The sequence below is a fragment of the Dermochelys coriacea genome, chromosome 6 (genome assembly GCF_009764565.3).
Source record: "Dermochelys coriacea isolate rDerCor1 chromosome 6, rDerCor1.pri.v4, whole genome shotgun sequence".
NCBI lineage: Eukaryota > Metazoa > Chordata > Testudines > Dermochelyidae > Dermochelys > Dermochelys coriacea.
The window spans coordinates 114871624-114899183 of NC_050073.1; the positions used below are offsets into that span (position 1 = coordinate 114871624).

At 41.0% G+C, this 27560-nt stretch overlaps 1 protein-coding gene and 1 non-coding gene across 5 annotated transcripts in view; both read left to right on the forward strand.

The window, feature by feature from the left end:
- Window positions 1-27560, forward strand: part of KCNH5 (potassium voltage-gated channel subfamily H member 5) — a 248667-nt gene that overhangs the window by 115595 nt on the left and 105512 nt on the right. The gene's annotated exons all lie outside the window — the stretch shown is intronic.
- TRNAC-GCA lies at window positions 11625-11696 on the forward strand. The gene has a single exon. It is a non-coding gene; the product is annotated as a tRNA-Cys (tRNA).

Below are 27560 nucleotides of genomic sequence, written 5' to 3' on the forward strand. Positions count from 1 at the left end.
GAAAGAACTTCTGCAGGAGAGCAAACTAATCCAGCGGCTGAAAACATTCAGGAGACATTACAGAACCTTCTCCTTTTTGACAAAGCATTTCCACCCTGACCAGCATGATGACTAGAGCTGGGGGAAGTTTTTCAGATTAATACTTTAGTTAGTCAACTTGAAGCTGTTTACAAATTTTACACAAATTCGCTGAATAGTTTTGTCCAGAGAAACAGTAGGGAGGAGGTGGTAGCCTCCCCCTTTTAACCTTTCATTCAGTGGTTAGAGCACTGACCTGGATGTGGGAGAGAGCCTTTTGGTTCCTCCTGCTACCTGATGTGGAAAAGGGATTTGAACTTGGGTCTCATCTCTCTCAGGAGCATGCTCTAGCCACTAGGTTCTTGGATATTCTGATATGGGGGGGCTCTCAATCATTCCTGTTGAAGCTGTTCCACTTTCTATAAGTAGTTAAGTAGTCATTAGGGCAAGGATTTGACCTTGAGTATGCTACCTCCCTGTTGAGGGCCCCTAACCATCAGGCTATAGGATCATTCTTACTCTTGTTCTCTGGCCCAATGACTATTCATTGTTGTTATGTTCATTATGAATGACTATGAATTGCCACTAATGGATTCAGTCCCGCCTGAGCCAAAGTTTTTGAAACTGCCTGCGAACTGAAAAATTGGTTAGTTGCCCAGCTCTAATGAAAGATACAAGGTGGGTGAGGAAATATCTTTTATTAAACCAACTTCTGTTGATGAAAGAGACAAGCTTGCAAGCTACATTGAGCTGCTTCTTCGAGCTCTGTGTTGCTTGAAAGCTTGTCTCTTTCACTAACAGAAGTTGGTCCAATAAAAGATACTACCTTACCCATCTGGTCTCTGCAATATCCTGGGACCAGCGCAGGTAAAACTACACTGCAAATAGCTCTAAGGATGCCGTTTTAAAAAATGATTCCCCAAACAGAGCCTCTTTATCCAGGCAGGGAAGAATAGTGGAAAATGTATGAAGTCTGCTAAGAGTGCTTGAAGATGTGCATCAGGTGCCAGGGAAGTATTTAGCTACGATGATGAGCCCTGTAGGACCTGGGAATTGCCAGACTGGATCAGAACAGTGGTTTATCTAGTCTACTATCATGTCAATGGCAGTGGCCAATACTCAAGGCAAGAAACCCTGTAGTAGGCAGTTACAGAAACCCCTAAAATAAATAGAAGATGGGGAATTAATCCAGTTTTGGTGCCACCTCAGACTAATCGCCGGAGTTTGTGTAGAAAACCATAAAGTTCCATCTGCTCTGACAATTCCAGTTCAGCCGCACTCACTAAAAGCTATATTAATTTTTTAAAAGAACGAGAGAACATTAATTGCTTTTTGGTGCATTTTTAATGAACTTTCCTATGCAAGTATTCTGTGGAACATTTTTTCTTTTGCTGTTTTTCTATTTAGATTAAGGATGGGCCATAAAATTCAGACCCACATTTCAAACACCCTAAAATGATCTGGGGTTCAGCAGGGCAGTGTTTTGGGTCTGCCTATAATGAGTTTACGGACTGAGATGTGAAATTTGGACACAGGTTTGGAGTTCAAATTCCACCAAAGACTTGCGGGTGTTTCAACCTGGAGATTTGCTTTGGGACTGTCCCAAATTTTAATTTGTTTTGTAAGAGTCAAAAACAATCTAATAATTGTGCCAACCCAGGTAACCACATGGATGTGTTTTCATGTTTTGATGTTCCTTTTTAATTCTGCCCTCACCCCTTCATCAGTGATTAAAGCAATAGTCATCTCAGAGAAGTGTGTGTCTGAGTTGCCAGAGGTAATGAAAGTGGTTTGCAGTCAGAATTATGTTAGTTTAACACCTTCAGTAATGTAGATTATATGAAAGAATTCAGAATTATACAGGTTTTCTTTTTCATAAAATCAATTGCAGATTTCCTCTACGGGTTTCAAATGGACCACATGCACTCGATATGTAATAGAGGCAATGGAATTCTAAAACCCTACATTCTTTTGCCCACAGCTGACAAAATGATTATCTAAGACATTGCAAATGAAACTCCAGCCTGTATTAATTCTTCATTCTTTTCCTTCTCTCCTAACATCAGATAAAGGGATTGTTGAACAGTATTTCACTCAGCTTTTCAAAACTATATCCTTTTTGGGGAACTTTCCTTGATTTTATCTTGACAGCTTTATATGATGTACATTTCTAGAACTGTGCTCATCACTTTCCTCTAAATAAATGGCGTTGCCTCTAATACAGAGTCTTTTTAGTTTTCTTTCATTTAGATGTGCTAACCATACATTTAGGTTCTGTTACAGATTATTTTGAAAATAAAGTGCTGAGTAATGTTGCTTTTTTGGGTCTTTTTTTACATAAAGATTTAGAGAGTTCCTTTTAAGGTGTTTTCAGATTCTTATATGTGCACAATATCTCCAGACTAATTAAATTATTTTACAGTGCAATATTGCTGCTATATAACCCATGTTTACAGAAGGCTGCGTCACAGAAGTCTCATTATGCTAATTGATGTGCTTATTAATATCTGGCTGAGAGGTGCGGGTGCATCTAGGCTAGGGATGTCTCATTGTCTTGCAAAATTGCTGGCAGTTCCTTCAGTGGAAATGATTCCTGCCCTTCCTGGCCAGTGAGAGGCAAGAGAATGTCTGGGGCCACAGCTAGCAGAGATTGAGAACATCTCCTTGAGTGAGGAATCTTGAGGCCTACTTTAATGCATGCAGTAATCCTGCCAGTACTGAAGAAACTGTCTCTCCAAGATAATGACCTCACCAGTTACTGCCCAGCAAGTAAAAAACAGTTTACAGACTCACTTGTTAGCCGCCAGCATCATGGATCCCTTTCATTCATTGCTCAGACCAGACCTACGCATAGAGGTAAACGTTATTCAGTTGAGCGTTTTCCTCTTATCCAGCAGTCTGCAGACAGCACCTACTACACCAAGTATCAGCTTTGTCAGATGTAAAGAATGCCATCTCCCAGCTGTCGCAATACATAGCTCAGGTCATTTTCTGCAGGAAGAGGAGCTGCCTGAAGATAAACCCAGGCAAGATGGAAGTGATGTTGGTAGAAAAAGTGAAGTGCTTAAAAGAATTGTCCACTGCTATTCCATGTGTGGCATACAAATTGTTGCATCAAGTTACAGTCTTGGAATCTTGTTGGATTTAGTGTTGTGACTCAAATGACCCTGGGTACAAAAAACACTAATTTCTTTCTGTCCCCCAGAAGACTGCCCCATTCCATCACGTTCAGACCTGGTCACAGTGATCCATGCATTCATGATCACTGGGCTTGATTAGTGTGAATTAATGCACCCTGAAAAAGTTGCACATGATACAAAACTCAGCAACTCCTTGCTTAGCAACACTGGTTGCCATGAGCATGTCATCTGAGTATTTCTTTCTCTGCACAGACCCCCCAGTGAATACAAAGTCCTATACAAGGTCTCTGCCCTGACATTCAAAGCCTTTCATGGAATTGGGGCAAATACCCTGAGAGTTCACCTTTTACTCCATGACCAAGGCTACATTTTATTCACTGCAGCCAATACGGGAAGATTAATGAGTACAGGAGATGGAACTTTGACAGAAGCTGAACCTCAGTGATGGAATTCCTGTCCAGAGAATGACCGGCATGTTTAAAACCACACACAATATTCATTTTTTCTATGTACAATCCTGAAGGTTATTTAAGGTTTTACCCTCCACAAGTAAGCAAGAAAGACTGCGTGCCTTATTACTATTAGTAATCCTGATGGTAACAGAGGAAAATACTAAGAAACTGCTGTATTAAGGGCCATGTAAGTATCTAGATGGATGGGTAGATTTCACAGAGATGAATTCCAGTGAGTGATCTTTTACTTCTGTTTGTATTATGTTTTCCACATCCCTTATCATGGTCCCTCTGACCACAGTCATTACTTTTAAGTTCTGCTTTAAATAAAATATGTGCAAAACAGGCTGAGCTGGGGAAATGGCTTGCTTCTGAGCAACCCACATATGGTTTTCGCTAGCTGTTATTGAGAACTAGTCAATTAACACAGTGACACAGAAAAATAAAATAAAATGTGGGACGTCCATGATGACTAGATGACTTTAAAAAGCTTTTCCTGACACCAACTAAATGCTCTGTGCTTATCACCTTGAACACAAATTAATCATTTATTAGTTCTAGGTTGGGGTACCATTAGTTATGTGAGTGAACACTTACACAAATAGTCCCCTTGACTTCAATACGGTTAAATTCAATGCGTATAAGAGCACAACAGCCTGGCTATGAAGACATTAACCTGGCAGAAATGTATCGATTCTGACAAAATTTCCCCTTGAAAAAAAAATTGATTAAAAAAATATTTCAATTCTGTTTTAACCTTTTGATGAGGGAATGTTTCACTTTTCCATTTCAAAATGACTTGTCATTTCAATTTGTAAATTTTATATTACATAATAGTCAAAGTCAGAACAAAATGTTTTGATTTTATTGGAACAAAATATTTTATTTGACCTGAAATGAAACATGTTGATTGACCTGAAGTGAATTATTTTTGAAATTTTGTTTCACAGGAAACTTTCAAAATATTTTGTTTGTTCGTTCTGTTTTGGAATGGAAATTTTTATGAAATAGAGGATTTTCCAGTGAAATGAAAAATCCAGTTCTTGCACATCTGTACACATTGTTCTTGAGAGATAATGAGGTAAATATAACGTTTTAGGTAAAAACGGGATCAAGTCCTGACTGAAGTCATAACTTAACCTGGGTAAGGACTTCAAGATTTGGCCTATATTGCCTAGAATGAGTTTTTATTGAAACTACAGCAGTTGAATTATGAGATTTTTTTGTGTGCATGTAGAGTACTGCAGTGTGCTTAGTTCTAGCACTCCAGATGATATTAAAAGTAAATCCTATTAAATTAATTACAGAAAATCTCTTTGGGCTCAAATGCATACTTGAAATTAAGCTATGGGACATCAGCATACATGGTGATTGTTCACAGTTGGACAAATTAAAACGTACTACACAGTTAGAAAGCAAATATAAAATAAACCTAGGATGGACGAAGCACTTGTCTTGTGGGAGATAAGATGAGTGAGGTAATATCTTTTATTAGACTAACTTCAGCTGGTGAGAGAGACAGGCTTTTGAGCCACCCAGATCTCTTTTTGTATCTTGAAAGCTTCTCTCTCTCTCCAACGTAAATTGGTCCAAATAAAAGACATTACCTCACCCACCTTGTGTCTCTAATATCCTGGGACCAGCATGGCTACAACTGCTTGTCTCATGTGGACACTCAGGAAAATTAATCCAAATTAACTAAAGGTATGCATTTAAATAGATTAGCTAAACTGCATTAAAATTTAGTGTAGACACTCTAATTCAGAATTTAAGTGGCCTTAATTTGGTCAAGTTCAGTGGTTCTCAAACTTTTTTTTCGCAGACCACTTGAAAATTGCTGAGGGTCTCGGTGGACCACTTAATGATCTTTCCAAATGTTTGTACCATTAGCTAACTATTGTAAAGCGCTTTGGATAAAAGCACTATATAAAAAAATCTTAATAATAATTAAAGTTTTTTTGTTCTACAAATAAAAGCACACAACTGACATTTTTATAGCAGTAATCTTACCTTTCTAATGTGATGGATGTGCCCTCTCCCCCCTGCCCTCGCAGCCCCCGAGCTGGGGCTGGGAAGGAGGGGGGTCTCTCCCCTGCCACAGCAGCCACAGAGCTGAGGCTGGGAAGGAGGGCCGTCTCTCCCCAGCAGTCACAAACTGTGATTAGGAATTCAGTCCCCCTTTGACTGGCTAAAGCCCACAGAGACATTTGCCCATTTTTTTGTTGTGATTGTCACTCCCTCCCTTTGTGAGGGCAGAGGGATAGGGATTCTTATAGAGGCGGTGGTGAGGCCTCTGCTCTCTTGAAGCTGATTATCTTGCCAATTATCAGTCTTAGCAAACTCTTCCATTTGTGAGGGGAGGGAGAAGGTTGTATCAGAGTAGCTAGCTCAGGTAACTAGAATCCTTAAAGTGACAATCTCGTTACAGGCCTGGGAATGGGACAGGAACCACACTGGTAGCATTGGTAGATAATCTCCTTGAACCATGGATGAAGAAAACATGTCCACAATTGATTTTTCTGGATTTATAAGCTATTTTGGGTACCCTTGAGCATGATATGTTGACTTATCAGTGGTCTCTAACTGGAACAAATGGAGCTGTGTGGTTGTGACTCTGCTGATTTTTATATGGATGATTCGAGAGGGTGGTTTGAGGCGACTCTTCTAAGCCAAGTGATCTTGCATATGGTGTATAGCAGGGTTCTGTCTTCTTCCACAACAAGTGTATATAACATCTGGAGGGGAAGTAAGAAGGCATGGGCTGCAGTGCATCCAGTATGCTGCAGGCACTCAACTCTATCTGTTTTGTCTGATCCTCCTAGTGTGGCAAAACGAATGACTCCATATCTGCATGAAACTGGGGAACAGTGCCGAAGGAGCTGCTCTAGGTTCACTTCAATAAAATCAAGGTGGTTGTGATAGAATAGGAGATGGAAGAAGTATATCGGTATCCTGAATGAAGGAGTCTGACCACTCATTGGGAATCAGCTTAATAGGTGAGGTGCCTCATTAGATCTGGGGCTGCTATTAGAGGAGTATAGAATCATAGAATATCAGGGTTGGAAGGGACCTCAGGAGGTCATCTAGTCCAACTCCCTGCTCAAAGCAGGACCAATCCCCAACTAAATTATCCAAGCCAGGGCTTTGTCAAGCCTGACCTTAAAAACGCAAAAAAAGGAGATTCCACCACCTCCCTAGGTAACGCATTCCAGTGCTTCACCACCCTCCTAGTGAAAACGTTTTTCCTAATATCCAACCTAAACCTCCCCCATTGCAACTTGAGACCATTACTCCTTGTTCTGTCATTTGCTACCACTGAGAACAGTCTAGATCCATCCTCTTTGGAACCCCCTTTCAGGTAGTTGAAAGCAGCTATCAAATCCCCCCTCATTCTTCTCTTCTGCAGACTAAACAATCCCAGTTCCCTCAGCCTCTCCTCAAAAGTCATGTGTTCCAGTCCTCTAATCATTTGTGTTGCCCTCTGCTGGATGCTTTCCAATTTTTTCACATCCTTCTTTTAGTGTGGGGCCCAAAACTGAACACAGTACTCCAGATGAGGCCTCACCAATGTCGAATAGAAGGGAACGATCACGTCCCTCGATCTGCTGGCAATGCCCCTACTTGTACAGCCCAAAATGCCATTGGCCTTCTTGGCAACAAGGGCACACTGTTGACTCATATCCAGCTTCTCGTCCACTGTAACTCCTAGGTCCTTTTCTGCAGAACTGCTGCCTAGCCATTCGGTCCCTAGTCTGTAGCGGTACATGGGATTCTTCCGTCCTAAGTGCAGGACTCTGCACTTGTCCTTGTTGAACCTCATCAGATTTATTTTGGCCCAAATCCTCTAATTTGTCTAAGTCCCTCTGTATCCTATCCCTACCCTCCAGCGTATCTACCTCTCCTCCCAGTTTAGTGTTATCTGCAAACTTGCTGAGGGTGCTATCCATGCCATCCTCCAGATCATTAATGAAGATATTGAACAAAACCAGCCCCAGAACCGACTCTTGGGGCACTCCGCTTGATACTGGCTGCCAACTAGACATGGAGCCATTGATCACTACCCATTGAGCCCGACGATCTAGCCAGCTTTTATCCACCTTATAGTCCATTCATCCAGCCCATACTTCTTTAACTTGCTGGCAAGAATACTGTGGGAGACGGTGTCAAAAACTTTGCTAAAGTCAAGGAATAACATGTCCACTGCTTTCCCCTCATCCACAGAGCCAGTTATCTCATGATAGAAGGCAATTAGATTAGTCAGGCATGACTTGCCCTTGGTGAATCCATGCTGATTGTTCCTGATCACTTTCCTCTCCTCTAAGTGCTTCAGAATTGATTCCTTGAGGATCTGCTCCATGATTTTTTCCAGGGACTGAGGTGAGGCTGACTGGCCTGTAGTTCCCGGTAGTATGTAGCAGCTGATGCCAGCCAGGTGTTGTCCAATATGGGCCTGATCCAGAGCTTACTGAGGAAGTCAGTGGGCGTGCTATCATTGACTTCAGTGGGATTTGGATGAAGCCTGTTTGTTTGGGAAAGCAAGTACTACATGGGTCTCACTAGCATCATCCATGCCTAGCCTAGACAGCAGGTTGAGAACGCTCAGAATCTGAAGTAGGTGGGTTGGGATTCAAGCACATCTGCATGGTTTCAATTATGAGCCATCCACGCGAACAGGTGAGTTTGTAAATGAAAATTTTTTTTTTAAATGTAGCATCACACCATGTTTATTATCTGAATATGCGTTCCTAAGATTTGCATAACACAGTTTTGTTGCAATTAACACACATTTATTCACTATGTGGAGGTTGGGGTTGTTCCTTTCATTTCACAAGTATAATTTGCATATATTAAATTATATAAATGCAGGAGAGGTCTGAAAAACTCAAAATTAGTTTTAAATCATGAAATGAAGCAAAAGTACATTTAGTCCATTTAAATAGCATTAATGGTCGGACCTAACAGACTAAAGCCAAGAATTGTCCGAATGATGACTGTTATACCTTCAGATGGTCAGATGTTGTGCCCCCCAGCCTCCCATGGAAAATGTCAATAACAACAACAAAATGTTTGTTGTTAGCAAAAAATGCAAATCCAAAATATTTTAGTCTAAAATCAAAATATTTCAACTCTGAAATGCCGCCCTACTTCAGGGAGTTTTAGTGCAGGATCACATGCCCCTATTTTTGTGTAAAGGCTGGGCTCCCTGGCTGATGTACCATGATCTTCCATCTGAGTGTAGAGAGATGGTACATCAGGCCAGGGAGCCCAGCTTTGGTTTGTTTAAGTCTGACCATTAATGTTGTTTAAATGGACTAAATGTACTTTTGCTTCATTTCATGGCAGTCCCAGGGCCATGATGCATCATCATCTCAGAAGATGAAGTCCGGCTCGTGAGCCCTGCCAGTAGAAAAATAAGGATACGAAGCACCCAAACTACAACTCCCATGATGCACTGCCGTGGCATTTCAGATTCAAAATATTTTGTTTTTTAACTGAAATATTTTGCTTTCCATTCAAAACCTGAAATTTTTCTGGTCTCCACGTACTCAGTTTTTCAATGAAAATAACATTTTCCATGGAAAGCAGACACTTTTCACAAAAAAAAAGTTTTGTTTAATCTAAAACCCAATTTTACATCAACAGTGGTTTTGATGTGAAATTTTGCACCAGCCCTAGTTACAACTGTCCTCACCACATGTATCATTTTACCTTTTCTTCACGCTAGTGCAAGTCTAAAATTGTAGTTATAGGGAAAATTACTAAAAATATTCACAGCACCTTATTACTAAGAAGAACTGCTCCTTATCTGCCTTTTGAGACATAACTTCCTACTCCATTGACAAAAGTATTTAATAATACAGAGCAAGTTATGTTCAACTTTACATTGTGCATCATCCACACAACTGCCAGGTGAAATCTGATTCCCAAATTTTGATTGTTGATGATATGTAAAGCAGAAATAATTAAACTTGATTTCTCATATAGGTTGCGGTCAGAGTTGTGACAGTTGCTAAAAAAAAATGCTCTAACTTGTAATTTATACAAATATGGTAGGGAGGTACTAGATGAAAAACATGTAAAGAACCCCAAGAAGTAATTTCTGATTGATTACATTTCTAACCTCAGCCATAATGTCATTCTTACATTTGAATTTTCTCATTTTTGGCAGATTCATGTCAGATCTTGAGGGCTATATTTTATTGATCTAATTTATTTATTGTCATTTATAATATTGAAAAAGATCCCATCCAGCACTTTGAGCTCGCTAGTGATAACTTTAACTTCTCAATAGATAAAATATCATTAATGACAATTACTAATAATGGCCTGCCCAATAATACCACCCTAATTACAGAAAAATAAATAAATTAAATACCTCCAACTTCATACTACACCAACAATTACCCAAACACTAAATGTTTCAGAGATACTATACTGAGTGATCTTGGCATAGGATAAGAAAAAATACTTTGAATTCCATTCAGTAATACACAGGTAGCCTGTGCAGATCACAGAGCAACAGTGGTACATGGTCACTTTACACGCTTGAATCACACCCAATACGTGGATCAAATCCCACTCACCATGTAGATCAAACAGTAAGAGCACAATCAACATTCAAGAATGATCTAAGCTCATGAGATCTAGGTGCATTTGGTCTGCTGTGGCTACAGGCTAATGGAATGAGCATCAAAATTGTATATGCACTAATTAAATCATTTTTTTAGCCCATCAGTTTGACTGTGTCACCCCTAGATTTGCATGCCCGCACTGTCTCCCCTTCTCTATTGCATCAAAAACAAGATCTTTGTCTTCACTTTCAGGGCCCTTTATGACCTATCCCCACCCGACCTATCATCTCTCACTCACTATTGAGATGTTGACTCCCACCTCCAGCTGACTGATGGTGCCATCTTCCATTGCCCTCTTTTTTTTTCTTCAAACGATCATCTTCGTACTTTTTCCAGGGCTGCCTTCCATCCTTAGAAGATGCTCCCTGTAGACTGCCACAAAGCTACTCAGTATCCTCCTATAAAATGCATCAAAAAACTTAACAGTGCTTTGACTGCAGGTGTGCTGAGTCCACTGTCTACCATGCTGACCTGATATCATCTCATTGTTTCCTTGTACTTCCCCATCTGTCTACATCCATTTGCTCTTTCTTGCCTTACACACAGATTGTAAGCTCTTTGGGCATGGACTGTCTTTTTGTTCTGTGTCCCTAACACAATGGGGTCTTGGTTCATAACTAGTGCTCCTGGGCACTATGTTAATACAAATAAATAATAATAGTAATAATAATTTGCCCAGTCATGTTCTTTCAGGACCTCAAATTTGGAGACAGATTTTTAGGTACAGTAGATGCTGTCCATTAAAGGGTGTGTTTTTTTTCTTTCCTGATATAGTCATACTAGCTGCCAGGTTGAGCTGTAGACACTTATACTTAGAAGAAAGATGGATTCATATTACAAAAGTCTTATTGAATCTATTCTTTAAATAATAGTGGTTCCATTCTGCCCTTGGATATTCAGCATATTTTTCAACCCACTAAGAGAGAGTAACTTGGTATTAGGGTTGCAATGCACCATGCAAGGACTTGCATCATCAAGCGGTGCTTTAGTCTCCCTATGGGCTGGTCTACTCTGAAAACTTACATTGGCATAGCTACTGGGGTGTGACAAATCTGTACCCCTGAAAGATGTAGCTATGCCTACCTTAGTGCCATGTTGGTAGTGCTAGGTCGATGGAAGATATTCTTCCATTGAGCTAGCTATTGTCTTTTGAGGAGGTGAATTAACTACAGCAATGAGATAACCCCTCCTGTTGCTGTAGTGAGTGTCCACGCTGAAGCAATGCAGTAATGCAGCTGTGCCACTGGAGCATTTTAAGTATTTCTGTACCCTATATTTGGGGGGGTTTGCCTTTACCTTTCACAGTATCTTTAAAACAATGTACATATCAGGAGTAGTAGAATCCTGTACTTTCAACTGTTGTTGCACTGGGTCTCGTCACAGGGAGTATAGCGCAGTGGTAGAGCATTTGACTGCAGATCAAGAGGTCCCTGGTTCAAATCCCGGTGCTCCCTGGGCAGTTGTTTGGCAGAGGGATAACTCAGTGGTTTGAGCATTAGCCTGCTAAACCCACGGTTGTGAGTTCAATCCTTGAGGAGGCCATTCTGTTTGGGGGGAGGCATAGCTCAGTGGTTTGAGCATTGACCTGCTAAACTCAGGGTTGTGAGTTCAATCCTTGAGGGGGCCATTTAGGGATCTGGGGCAAAAATTGGGAATTGGTCCTGCTTTGAGCAGGGGGTGGGACGAGATGACTTCCTAAGGTCCCTTCAAACCCTGAGATTGTATGAATCTTGCATCTTCAGAGAAGCTTCTTTGCCCTAGTGCCCCCAAATGAGGCATGGTTTGACCAAAACGAGTAAGTTTAATGCTCAGGAGATTAAAATCCGCATATGAACACGAGCATCTCAGGTTTACACAAGGCAGGAGGACTCACGGAGGACTGCTGATATGCTTCAGCCAAACACAAGTTGTGTTTTAGTCAAAAACAAGTGATTGGGTTCAATGCAGGAATAACTGGGTGAAATGAATGGCCTGTGATAAACCACAAGTCAGGCTAGATGATCTAATGGTCCCATCTGGCCTTAAACTCTGGGGATCTATATGGCTTTCCTTTCAATGCCAGTGGATACCAGAGTGAAACCGATGAAGACATTCATGATGGCTACATTTGTAAATGGACTCCCCTGGGATTAGAGCTAGCTGTTTGAAGCCACTATAAATAAACTCATAGTGCCTTATAGAGCAAGGTTCATTAACAAGTGTGTAGCATTAACTGTAATGACAGCTTTCATGTGGCCCAGTGTTAAAGCCATCCACTCTGAGCCTTTATCCAACGAGGAGGTGGTTTTATTTATAAAAGTACGTCTCTTAGGTCCATTAGTCTGATCAAATCTGGCTGAACAAATTGTCAGGTTTTTTTTAAATGTGTTTGTGGCTCACTATACAGCTAGGCAAGATACTGTATGTGACTTTTTCCGCGTGCACAAGGATTTGGGGAAAACCAGATGATCTGTTAAGGTTGCTATGGCAACCAGATTTACACAGAGGAGCTGCCGTGTCAATGACTTCATTAAGAATAATGCTACTTGTCAAATAAAATAAACAAAAACTGCTTAAAACTCTGTGTCAGTGGAGGGGAAGTTAAGATTCTGAACAAAAGGAATAATAACCAATGTATTATTTGGAAGGCTTTAGAAAGATGATATTAAAGTCAGAAGAGGAATGGCAGAGAATTTAAACAATTTGTAGAAAAGTTGATAGGAATTCATGAGGACAAAGGCATTAATTGTAACTGGTTGAAATTATTTTCATTGAAAAGTGGGATTTTCTTGAAAAAAATATTTTATGGGGGAAAAATTCCAAACGAAACATTTAAAAAACAAGAAATTTTTATCTGAATTTTTTTTTTCAAAATTGTTGGAAAATTCTCTGAATTTTTTTTTACTGTTTTCACCCTTCCCCCACACATACTAGAAAAGGTGTTGGGAGAAGGGGAAAACAATTTCCCTTATTTACCTTTTTCTACTGGAAAAATATTTTTAAGTTTTTAAAACTGAAAGAAACTGTTACTTTGTTAAACTTTTACTCCCCTCCCCCTGAAGCTTTCCAGTTAACTTTTCTGCTGTCTCTCTTTTTTTTTTTAAAAAAGAACATGAGTTTTTCCAACTTTTTCTCATTTTTTAAAACATTTTTTCCACTACAATATTGTGATTTTTTTTCTTTTATGCTAAAGAGATATCTTTTCTTAGTTTTACTTTTTTCACACTTTTTCATTGGGATAAAAAAGAAGGAAAAAGTAATAAAATAAAGTGTGGGACTGGGGAAACTGAACATTTGAAACAATTTTTCACAATGAAATTAAATTTTGTTTTGAACTTTTTCACTGAAAAACAGGAGGGAAAGTGAAATTTGTTGAATGAAATGGAAACTGTTAATTTTCTTCTGAAAATGTTTTTGAAAAAAACCCACAAAATTTTGTCCAGCTCTAGTTTTGCTCTGGTAACTATTTCCTCTCCTTTTTGATTAATAATAATATTTAGAATGTTATATGCAGTGTCCCAGTTCCAGGAAACTTACTATAGATTCACAAGTTTCAGAGTAGCAGCCGTGTTAGTCTGTATTCGCAAAAAGAAAAGGTGTACTTGTTGCACCTTAGAGACTAACAAATTTATTTGAGCATAAGTTTTCGTGAGTTATAGCTCACTTCATCGGATGCATTCACAGTGAAAGAAAGCAAATGGTTTTCCATAGGCCATCTATTACTGACAATGAGGAGACTGGTAGTGCATGTGCATTACTTTGAAGTGAGAAGTTACATATTCCTTAAAGGCCTGCTTCAAAATTCAGTGACATAAAGGAATCTTCCCATAGACTTTGGTGGACTTTGGATCAGGCCCCATGTGGAAAATGCTTTCAATATTATTGAGAACCAGGATAACCTCACTAGCCAATTCTGTTTAAAGTGGTTTGATACGGGTTATGTAAATGTATACAGATATTATGCACAAACACATACATACATGAATAAATAATAGCATTGGATGATAAATATTTTAGGGAGGTTGTTTGGTATCTATCAGATGGAGTAGAGAAGATGAATACACTCTGCTCCAGTGAGAATGAGACCCATAGTCCTCATAAGATTAAAGAAAATACGCAAACATTAGATTAAACAAACTGTAGGGAGTGAAATTCTCTTAGGAAAAATAATCAGTTCTGTAAAACCAAACTTAAAGTGTACAGAAAGCCACTCTGCAAAATCAATCAGAGTTAATAGGTTAGTCTAAAATTCATCTAATATGCAGCTAATAACAGAAAAGCCCTGAGAACATCTAGTGCTCTGAAGACTTGTTAACAAGTATATTGTTGTCCTTTGCTTCACAGTGACTGTGAGGCTCCATTCTGCAGGGTTAGATCTTATGAACATTTCTTATTCATGGGAGAATCCAGGATGAGTATTTGCATTAGTAAGAACTACATACATGAGTAAGATTTATAGGATTGAGCCATTGATGTTTAGATGCCCAAATCACATAAAATGTAATCCAGATCCCGACTGCATACACACTAATTTAAAATGTAATTCCCTCATGACAAGGAAAATTAATGGAACCCCTGGCCAGCTTCTAATGCCTCATCACATATGAGAGTTATCTAAGATTCACATAAAGGCAAATATGCAGGTAGAGGGGAAACAATAATTAAATAGCTATAACTTGGCTTTATACATTTAAACACAGATAATTTAAATTATTCTAGTGCATATATGTGTAATCGTATTGTGACGTGAACAAAGACAATAGTTATTTAGCATCTTTCTTGTATGGCAGGTGCAATGAGACTATGATATAATTCCCAGTCTGGAAGATTAAGCATGTTCTTTAACAGAGAAACTTTGACAGTTATGGCTAAATTCTAGTGAGATCCCATACTTAAATATTAAAACCTGTTGGACCAAATCCTGAAGTCTTTATAATGGCATATATCTCATTGACTCCAAAGAGCTTTTAGGATTTGGCCTAATTATTTGTGGTTAAAATCCCCCAAAATCCAGTTTCATCCATGTTTACCTTGCTCTAAGAAAAATACGGTCCTCCCTATGGGAGATGTATTGTTTGAACATAGGGTGTTAGTCAGTGGGACTTAAAATTCACTGAAAGGCTTTGACTTTGGAACAAACATGGAAAAAGTTAAGTTTGAGCAAGGAAAACCTCACACCACCTCAGATGTTCTTCATTTGCTAACTTATAGTTGTGTTTGGATGAGATGTTTCCCCCTCAATACACAAGTTCTCCTTCTGGTTAATCCTGAAGTCAGAGTCCTCTAGTTGAGACATCACAGTCTTGCCATGGAAGCAGTTGTGATGTCCATAATTCAGCACACTGGGCCAAATTCATCCCTGGCATCTTGACTTCAGAATAGTTATGACTTTGTCCCAATGAGCATAACTTTACTACAGGATCAAGTGGGAGGAGTGAGTCACCTTTAAGGGAGCAAACCATTTTCACATGCCAACAGCAGCAAAAAATGTAAATAAAAACCAGAGGAAGATAAAAATGTGTTTGTAGGTGTGACTTTTTTTCCTCAGTGTCAAAGCCCGTCTTTACGACACTCAGACAGAAAAGCCTCCAACTGAAAGTGTATAAAGTTGGACAGTTTTCAATTTCTTTTTAAGCAGATGCAGTATGTTTCACAGAGATGTATGATAGCATTTTGTAATTCATAATTTCCAATCTTCCACCAGACCAACACCTTGAGCCAGATTCTGGTGTAAACCAGAAGTAGCTCTGCTGATGTTAATATAATTAAACCACTGTAAATAAGATCAAAATAAGGCTCCTTATATTCCCATAGTATTTCATTGGGATTACTCACATGGCTAAAATTGTACATGGATCAAAGTGTTTTCAATATTGTGGCCTTAAGATAGAATACCCTCATGATGAGGAAAATTAATAGAACGAAACTCAAAATATGAGGAAGAAAATGCACCAGTAAAAGGGACAGGGATAAACCAGTCCACAAACCATGGAACATCCAGGAATTTTCCAAATTTCCATGTTTTCTTGGATGCTCCCTGATTCAAGGATTGGGGCTGTTCTGTGATAGAGACTGACACTGGATTCAGCAGGGGAACAGTTCAATTGCTGCTGCTCTGCAAAGGAACCATGTGACCTAATAAGGAGGAACTCATGCTAGGTGACCAGGAGCTTTGTGGTCGACTGGCCAGCCGGGAGAGACGTCTCTGCCAGGCTTGTAGAAACATTGCTGCTAAGGGAGAGGGAGCAAAGGTGGAGAGGGGGCAAATTGGGGCATGGTGCAGATACCAGGAAGAGAAATAAGTAAGCAAAGAGAGAGCGCAGAATTGCAAATGGAAGGAAAGAAATTAGAAGGGACTTAAAGAAGAGTTAAGGAATGATGTAACAAAAACATTTAAACCAGAGGGAAAAGACAACAAGAACACCACCCCCAACAGGAAGCAGGTGTAGTTTTGATGTTATGTTATTTTGGGGCATCAGTCTGCCACTGTGCCAGCTGCGCACATCATGGTAGCAGTGCAGGAGGTGACACAGGATCCACACAGCTGCTATATCGCTTCCCAACAGGTGGGTGGTGCAGGGTTGACAGAACAGTGCCCCTGGCCATCAATCAGGGAGCGTGCACTGTGCTGGGACCTGCACTTGCACAGCAAACTCTGTCCGTGGAGCAGCAGGAGGACCGGGAAGATGATTATGTTTTAGGCTGCTCCAGAGTCAACACAGCAATGTGCTACCCTTAACGCAGGGCTTGTGGCAAAGCCACAAGAGGCCTCTATTATTCCAGTTATTCTGTCTGCTGAAATGAAGCGCCATTTTACACACACTGAAAACGTAGCATCACTTATATTGGAGAGAATTTTCCCTCGATGTTGGCTGGTGAGTACTCTGTGAAGTGTGGAGAGGGAGAAGGGCAAGTTGCCCATTAATTGCCTCCTGCTCGGCCTCTGTGTACGCAGGTTTGCATAATTCAAATGCAGCTTTTTGTGTGTGTTGTCCAGCTGTTTTCACTCCATGGTGCAGTGCACTTTGAGTGCCTATAAATATCTGTTCATAAATTTAAAATCTTCCTCCCTGCAACAGCTTCACAGGGCATGGCATGTTTTTCACCTGAGTTTTCCAAGGGACAGCTGCTGTACATTCAGTCTGTCAGGCAATCAAAGAGGTATTCAATTACAAACGTATAGTCATTAAATATGAAATACTGGGGTCAGAACGAAATGAGGCAGTCACATTTTGATCAAACAGCAGCTTTGCATTACCGTATTATTCATAATGCTATTTTGATCCCCAGGACACTCATTAGAATGATATTTAACAATAGCGGCATGAGTTGGTCTTGTCACTTTGTGCTACTAACAGACATGCCAAACCAGTCCAGTTGCTTACCCTTTAATCTTTTTTCTTTTTCTTTTCTGCCTGCCTGCCTACCTACCGTGAAGTCCTGTCTCTGAGAAAAGTGAGACAGATTCTGATTAGTTACCATGGTGTAAATCTGATTGTATCACTTCAGATTTTCAGTGGGGTAGTTAGAAATTCAGTTCTGTGGGTCAAACCTTATCTCATGCAAATGTACCCAGCTCCATTGCTTTCAATGGAGCTGCACCCAGCTGAGGATCTGGTCCAGTATGTTTAAATAATGAGGCAATTGGGGTGATTAACTGATGGCTTCTGACTCAAAGAGGTCCCAGGGCAAGTGAACAGTGGGTCTGATTCTGCTCTCACATTAATGTAATTCCATTCTCTTCAATGAAATCGCTGCTAACTTACAGTGGAATCAGTTGCAGGGTCTCTTTTCTGGAATACTGAACAGGAAAAGTGACAGGTAATCAGAGGGAAGAACAGTGCAGGTCAGAGATTGGGAGTGAGATGGGGTTTAGCAGGATCTTTCCTTTGAGAAGGGACGAATGAAGATGTGTGTGACCTCAGGACATCTGGGTTTGAGTGGAACAAAGTGGGGTAACCTGCTTTGTTACATTAGAGGGAGCAATTTTTGGTTTGGCCGAAAATAGTTTTATATGCATCCTTTGTAGTATCAAATTTTTACATCTATTTAATATAGGTTTTTATGGTATGCATAGAAAATGCACAAAGACATTTGTGGTCCTGCCATCTTGAGGTTAGTTTTTAAATAGAACATCAGTTGTCATTAGCAAATTGACTGTGGAATGCCAAATAAATACCAGAGGAGGCTTAAAGGACTTGGCATAGTACATGCATTGTTGAGTACCTTAAAATCTTATAAAATGTAGAAGATTGTATTGGGTATTGTCTAATTTTATAGCAGATGAACCCTGGCCAGTATCTACCACTGTGGTAAAATATAAATAATTCTCATTTACACTAAAACCTTTGCACTGCTCTGGCAGGCGTAAGTATACGGAAAGGTCTCTTTACACTGCAAGATCCATGTAACAGGATCTTAGTATAAATGAAAACCAGGCCCGGTTATATCTTGGGATTTTGTCATGGGACGGGTGAATAATTTATTAAGATACAAAATAGTAATTCACAATAGTGAGTGCTGAAATAAGAAACTGATTTGATCTTTTTGTGGAAAAATTCTAAAAACTCCTTTTCCTGCACTGAACGCTACATGCAGTTTTGCTTACTGAAGAGAAGGAAAATGTGCTCATTTTTTTGCATCCATTACCGTATGTGATTATTTATCATTTTATAAGATAACAATGGGCAAAGCTTCAAAGAAGCTGTCAAGCCAAATGACATTTCAACATCTATCATACTTAGATCAATAACAGGATGAAGGAAAGATTCTATGGTGTTATAATCACAGCTGGGTACTTTAAATTAATTCAGTTTTAAAATCGGAGAAAATTACAGTGGTAAAAACATTTGAAAAAACCGGTCTTACTGTCCTTTTTATATGGATATTCTGGTAGGAACGGTTAATGTAATTGATTCAAAGGCTATAAATCTGAAAGGGAGCGTTGTGATCATCCAGCCCATTGGTTCTCAGCCCACGGCTCCTGGGCAGTTTGCGGCCCAATTAGCACGCAGCTGTGGCCCATGTGGCATCCTCAGGACTATATAAGTAGTATTGGATGTGGCCCACAATGGTAAATAGTTTGAGAACCACTGAGTCTGACTTCCTGTATAACACAGGCCATAGGATTTCCCTGATCTCTAAAGCCAGGTCCAAACTCTTGTATAGTTTGCAATATTTATTTTCTCCCCATATTTTTCCTTTTCTGCATCTGTTATAGCAAGTGCCTGGTAATTAATAGCTAACGCATGACACCACTCTGCAAAGTAGTATTTTCATATTAGGTGCATTTGAAAATCCCACTGAGCACGCATCTGTATCTTTAGATGCCTAAATATCTTTAAAAGTCTGGCCCTTTGTAAAAATGTCCCCCATCTTCTCAAGAGACCTCCTCATTGTGTGTATTCAAAATCACGTCTTTACTTTAGTGACAAATATAAAGTTTTCTGTAGAGTGAACAAAATGAAGATGGCATAAGCAGCAGGTTCTATTCCAGTTTGTTCATCAACAGAACTATTGGCTAAATTCCAGTCATGCCTGTGGACCGCCACTGAAAACAGTGGAATTGCACAGGTGTCACTCTGGGTCTAATTTGCCTTGTGGAACCTGTCCACCCCTATTCAGCAGTGCACTTAAGCATTAACTTTAATGGGACTTATGGATGTGATTTAAGTTAATCACGTGCTTACGTGCTTTGCTGAAGCAAAGCCCCGGTGCTGCTAAGTGAGATAGAAAGAATTTAACTCCCCTCTCAGAGCACAGGTTGAGTTTGCAGGGCTGGCAGTTAGAGAAAAACCTATTTTTAACTTGTAAATGGAGACCAGTGAGATGCAATAAACCTGAAACTCCATTAAACTATGTTGACAGTCACTTTACAAAGCAGAACTATTCTTTAATGCATTTTTATATGAACTCCAAAACCAAACTGGGAGCATTTTAGTATTAACTTTATTAAGCACATTAATCTTATTTCCCTCTAAAAAACACCCAAATAATTAAGTGTAAAAACTGCTTGTGCAGAGTTCAGGCTGAAGAATTCAAATAGAAAAATTAGGAACAGAAAAATAAAAGCAATATTATTGTGACTGCATTGTATGTCACAGGAATTTCGTGGCACATATTTTACAAATGAAACAGTGTTATATATGTTTTTTCTTATGTCCTGGGGCATACATGCCCTATGTTGTATGAAGATTACCGTAGTCAATTGTCTAACTGTCACAAAATCTGTTCTTATCTTATTAACTGTATTTTGATATAAAATTGGACAACTAATTTAAGAAGGAAAGACAGAACAATCAAGTTTAGATGATACACTAGAAAGAATGGCAAATTGAAAAATAGAAAACAAAATTAGCTGATCGAAACAGATTAACTCCATTTAATATAAACAACCTTTTTTTTTAGCATGGATAGAAAATGAGAGTCTTAAAACTGGGAGCTGGAAATACTGTTCTGTACATACAAATCCAGATCCGGTAGTTTAAAGGTGTGTTTACAAATTTCCCATTGTATTTTAACAGGCATAAAGATCAGATGGTGTTTGTCAGTATGAGAGTGATATTTAGGTATTTTGGCTAAAGTGACTGCCTGCTATCCAGTGTTCATCTTATTTTGACAGGAACGCTGTGTCCATGTAGAAAATTTGCCAAGGAAAAATTGTAATAAAAAGAAATAATAATCAGCCCAAACCCCGTAACAAGCTGTTAGCCTGTCTCACACTGATGCTGACAGCTGCCGTATTTACTCACGGAGCCCCTTTATGTCAACAATCACTCTTGACCCACTGTCAGTTTCCACGTTCCCATACAATAGCGTGGTAGATCCTTTGTGTCTTGTGCTTATTACAGATGACATATTTGATATAGTGAGGCATACAGTGGAAGAAACATGGCTTGATTTTAATCCACAGACGTCAACACTGGTCAGTAACAATGCTGAAGACAGCGTATCGTGGAAAAGTAGGTTCTCCAGTCTTTGATGGGGAAAGGAAAGAGACAGGTTTACGGGATGAGTAGTGGAGATAGTTTGACAGGTGCAATTTAGACTTGCATAAAAAAAGGAGGAGTGAGAAAGGGGGATTGAAAAGAACCAGTATCAAGAATGATGATCAAAATGGAAAAAATGACAAATGAGAGAGGGAGCAAAGTGCTACGGGTGCATTGTTGGCTGACATTCATGGTGAACATTATTTCTGATGAACTCTGGCTATCCTCCGAATCTCTTCATTCTTTCTCCACCACGTCCAATTTCTTTAGCAAGACAGTTGTACTGTAATTAGTATTTACCACTGCATAGAATGTTATGCAGCATGTCAAGTGACAAAGTGGAAAGTTGGTAGAAAAGTCATGGATTTCTGGACAGGCATAGAGTTTTTGCATAGAATATTTCTCGGTTCTTTATTTTACTAATTAACGCATTTATTATTGCATTTATCAAATGTGCCCTATCCACATTGTGTCAGGATGCATGAATATAACATACACATACTTGCCTTTAACAAAGACCAATAATAGCCCCATCCCCCACCCAAACACACTAGCTAGCAATCTGAATCACTTTTGGGTACATGTATAGTGCAAGAGCATCTTAGCTTGAAACAAAATGATAGGGTCTTAAATTTATTATCTCATTGCTCTTATTAAAAATGGCCCAACTATCGCCATTTAAAAATTAACTAATGTGCAAGTGCGGCAGAATATTTCCACATATTTTTGAAGATTTATGCATAAAGGCTGCTGAATGCCTAATTGTGCTATAGACTTGTCATGCTCCAAAGCAGCTGTTCCAATCTGTTGTGCAAAGAATATGCTTTATAAAAAAAAAGTATATATAAATATCATCAAGTTACTACAGGCATTCTTCATTACATAATAGGCCCAGATCCACAGTGCCTTTTAGACAAAGCTCCTGTTGACACCAATGGGAGTCTTGCCTATGTAATTGTTACCCTTATTTAGTGTTTATTTTACGGTAGTGTCTAGAGCAGTGGTTCTTCTTCAAGAGATGTCCCTGGAGGTGCTCCACTCCAGGTGCTCCATTCTTGGTGTTGGTGCACCCCTGTGCCTTCAGAGATTTTTACAGCAGTACTCGCACGGGCCACACATGCGCGGTGCCTGCCTCATGCACCAAATGTGACTCAATAAGTGCACATGGCCTGGGCTCTTCAGTTCCTTTTCTACCATCCCCAGGCTGAGACGGAGCTCCGCAGTCTCGCTCAATTATTTCTTGCTTTAGATAGATGGTTGTTTATACAGTTTATCTAGGTATTTTTTAGTCAGATAAGTTTCATTTCCCCATTCTTCTATTACAATTTTTTTTCCTTCCCAGTTTTTTTCTGTCAGTTAGAGTTTATACTATGCCTGGCTTGCCAGGTTTTAAAGGATGCATTATGTGCAGAGAGGCCATCCCTGTCTCTGATGGCCAGTCTCTATGTGTTCGCTGTTTGGGGAAGTCCCAAGTTAATTCTAACGGAGAAGTCCCTCAGACTTGCCTCTGTCCCAGGTCAGGAGTCCAGCTTGAGCCAGAGCCCTCCTAAGTCCACTGAGGACAAGAAAACAACAACAAAAATCGCCAACTTCATCACCTCACAGAGACCAGATGGCATCCAAACAGCTTCTGACCAGGTTTATCTTGTTGGTGCCGACTGTGCCGCTGCTCAGCACATATGACACTCCAGGCACCTCTGGCACTGTCCGTACGCCAACTACTGCCAGTACGCGCCACTCTGGCCGAGGCTCTGGGCTTAAAGTTGCCTGCCTCTTCTAATACAGCACCGCACAGCACCGCAAAGGACTCGATGCCTACTCAGCTGAGCCTGCCTGTGCCACACACAAGACAAGTACAGTTGTTGTCCCAGCACTGATACCTCAATCATCTATGACTCTGCATACGGTGCTGCACCAATCGGCACCGGCCGACCCTATGGCACCGCCGCCGCACCCAGTGCTATATATTCCAGTTCCTTCTATCTCAGCACCACAATTTATTCATTCCAGCAATTTGGTAATCTCGCCAACTGCAGATTCCCCATTATTGGTACAAATCTTTCACCAGGATCGTCGGCGTGGCACCAACAGCTGTCCCCTATTCGCTCTCACTTTTCTAGTGATGAGGATGACAAAGTGGAGGCAGTTTTTTCACCATACCATTCCTTCCCACTTCACACTTCTGCTAGCATGGGAGACCAAGGCCCTTATATTCCAGGGACTTACCACTCTGGTATGGACGCCCGTGGATGGGACCACCCATGCTCTTCCACAGACAATGGCATTATTGGAACCCATGGGGGTCCTGCAGCAGGCACCACAGTAGCCGGTACAGCCCATGCAGAGGCCACATTAGATCTCCTCCTGTATCTGTCCACACTTCTGCGACTGATGGCCAGGAGCAACCTGTAACCGTGCACTCGGACAAGGACACACCTGAACCCTCTCCAAATAATAATAATTCACCCACCTCACCAGAAGAGGCTATTATGCCCCCACTCCCAACAACAACGGATGATTCTCCTCATGTTCAGAAGAGCGGCTAATGACTCAAGATCACTCTGGAGGAGGTGTCGGACACTCAGCATGAGCTGACTGACATATTACAATCTTCGCCTCCTCCAAGATTGCCTTAGCTATTAATGCAGCCTTTATGGACCATGACAAAAATATCTGGCAACCCCCAACCATCATACCCCCAACCTGCAAAAGGGCAGACCAGAAATACTATGTCCTCTGCTGGGGCTCAGAATTCCTTTTCACGCACCCACCACCAAATTCACTGGTAGTAGAAGCAGCCAACCAAAAGAACAAATAGCAGTATTTCTGGTCCACTCCCTCTGACAAGGACAACAAAAGAATGGACCTACTCAGGCGCAAAGTTTATGTATCATCTACGCTACAATTTAGAATGGCAAACTATGCAGCCCTACTGGCCAAATACGATCACAGAAATTATGGGAAACTCATGGACTTTATTAATGACATCCCAGAGGACAAGAGACAACAGTTCAAAGCAGTAGTCTCTGAAGGGCAGATTATTTCCCTCATGGCATTGAAGGCTGCCCTCAATGCTGTGGACACAGCTGCTAGGTCTGTGATGGCCATAGTGATGCATCGGGCTTCATGATTTACCTTTTCTTCTTTCCCATGTGAGATACAAAACACAGTGGAGGATCTCCCCTTCGATGGCTAGAAGTTATTTGCAGCAAAAACCAATGAGGTGCTGCACACCATGAAGGATTCCAGAGCGATGCTCAGATCCCTAGGCATCCACACACTGGCAACTGGAAAAAGACAATACAGGTATCAGCCTTAACAACGTCCATGATACCCGGCCTACACACAACAGCAACAGAGGCCATACGACCACCAGCAGAAACACCACCAAAGACCCAGCCATCAGTGACGATGCCCCACAACATCGGCACCGCCCCAACCTCCTCAATTTAATAAGCAGATCTGAAGCCTTGGTCGAGGGTAGGGAAGACCTCCCACCCGCTCCAGCGCTTATACTTCCCATCCAACCTTTTGGTCACCGTTTACTCCCATTCTACCACAACTGGCGAGCCATCACTACAGACAGATGGGCCCTAGAGGTCATCCGGTTGGGCTATTCCATCCCCTTCCTGTCCATACCCTCTCCCACCCCATCCCTCTTCAGGGACCCCTCTCGTGACCACTTGCTGCATCAAGAGGTGCAACATCTTCTACAAATAGGAGCAGTCGAGATGGTGCCTGATCAGCACAGGGGAAAGGGGTTTTATTCCCACTACTTTTTCACAGAAAAGAAAAGTGGGGGATGGCGACCCATCCTTGACCTCAGGTGACTCAACAAGTTCATCAAAAAGCAAAAATTCAAAATGGTTACCCTCACAACCATAATTCCAGTGCTGGAGCAGGGAGATTGGTTTCAGCTCTCGACCTGCGGAATGCTTATTTTCATGTAAGTATACACCCTGCCCACAAGCGTTTTCTCAGATTTGTTAAGGACTCAAATCACTACCAATACAGGGTTCTGCCCTTTGGGCTCTCAACAGCACCCAGCGTCTTTTCCAAGATTCTCGTGGTGGCAATGGCGCACCTACAGAAAAAAGGAGTCAAAATTTTTCCTTACCTGGGTGATTGCATGCTCAAGGCACAGACTCTCAGGGAGGCCATTCAAGCCACACAGATGACCATCGACTGCTTCCAGGGTTTGGGCCAACAAATAAACAAAAACAAATCCACATTAACTCCTACTCAATGACTAGAGTTCATAGGTGTTCACTTCAATTCCATAACCGGACTTGCATCTCTCCCATCTGACAGATTCAACACCATAAAGAATCTTGTTGCCAAGTTTCAAAACAGCCCACAGGTCACTGTCTGTGACTTTCTGCAACTTCTCAGATATATGGCCTCTTGCACTTTTGTGGTCAAGAATGCACGCCTCTACATGAAATGCCTACAGGGTTGGATGACCACTGTCTACAGACCGAATGTGCACGGCCTAAACAGAATTCTGTCCATACCTACCAAAGTCAAGGACTCACTCACATAGTGGACTCTTCCACACAACCTCTGCTCCAGGGTCCTGTTCCCCTCTGTTATAATTACCATGGATGCTTCCCTCATGGGCTGGGGAGCACACATGGCACACCACACCACTCAGGGACTCTGGTCCCTGGTAGAAGCCTCACTACACATAAATCTTTTAAAGTTTCTAGCGGTCTGCAACACCTGCATCCAATTTCTCCGGCACATCCAGAACCAACACATCAGGATTATGACCGACAATATCGCCTGCATGTTTATATAAACAGACAAGGGGGAGCTTGATCCCACTCACTCTGCACGGAAGCTATGAAACTTTGGAATTGGTGCCTCCAACACAATATCCAAATTTCAGTCTCCTACCTACCTGGTTCACTAAACACCACTGTGGACAAGCTCAGCAGATCTTTTCCCCTAGATCACGAATTGGAGATAAATGATACCATCCTACACACATATTCAAAATATGGGGCTACCTGCAACTGGATCTTTTTGAAACCACGACCAACAAAAAATGCCCAGAATTCTGTTCCAGAGCAGGTCTAGGAAAGCACTCGATGGGAGACACAATCATCATCAAATGGAGTGACAATTTCCTATACATATTCCCCCCGATACCACTTCTTTACAGGGTATTACAAAAAACACAAGTGGAGAGGGCCAGGATCATACTAATAGCCCCTACATGGTCCAGACAGGCGTGGTACCAATTTTTAATGACTGTCAGTTTGCCCGCCTATTCCACTTCCCCCATTCTGAACCTATTATCACAACGCAGGGATCAACTACACCACCCCAATGTAATGATGCTGTACCTCAAAGCATGGCTCCTCAATGGTTCTCTAATGAGGAGCTAGACTGCTCTGAACAGGTACAAAGAGTACTATTACATAGTAGAATACAATCTGCACCTACCACCTATCTCCATAAATGGACTAAGTTCACTCACTGGTGCTCCACCAAGCAAACCGCTCCTGCTTCCATCCCTCTTTCACTAATAGTAGACTATCTTTTAGAACTTATACTATCTGGGTACTCCTTTAGCTCCATAAAGGTACATCTAGCAACAATTACGGTGTTTCTCAGTAAGACAACTGCATTTTTAGTTGCCATTACATCTGCCAGACACGTAGGAGAACTTGGAGCGCTTATGGCTGACCCACCGTACACTATATTTTTTGAGGACAAAGTCATGCTCCGAATGCATCCCAAATTTCTCCCGAAGGTGCATTCCTCCTTCCACCTCCATGAACCTATCCATCTACCAACCTTCTTTCCTAAACCGCATGCAAACACTTTTGAATCAGCAATGCACACACTCAACATGCACAGAGCATTGTCCTTTTATTTGGATAGGACTAAGCCCCTTAGGGCTTCCCCTAAACTTTTCATTTCAATCACAGAACAATCCAGAGGCAAATCCAGCTCTACCCAGAGATTACCCAATTGGATAGCAGACTGCATCTGCCTTTGCTACCAACTAAAGAAGATGAATCCTCCAACTTCTGTTAGAGCACACTCCACCGGATCTGTGTCAACGTCTGTGGCATTCTTACTTAACATTCCCCACACAGATATTTGCAAAGCCGCCACCTGGGCTTCAGAGCACACCTTTGCTAAACGTTATGCTCTTACTCAGGGACCCCTGACTGGCGTTTGAATGGGCCTAGCTGTGCTGTCTACAGCTTTCTTACCAGATCTGAAGTCCCTACCTTCTTAAGAGATACTGCTTTTCAGGCACCTTGAGTGGAGCCTCCACAGGGACATTTCTCAAAGAAGAAGAGGAGGTTACTCACCTGTGCAGTAAGATGAGTG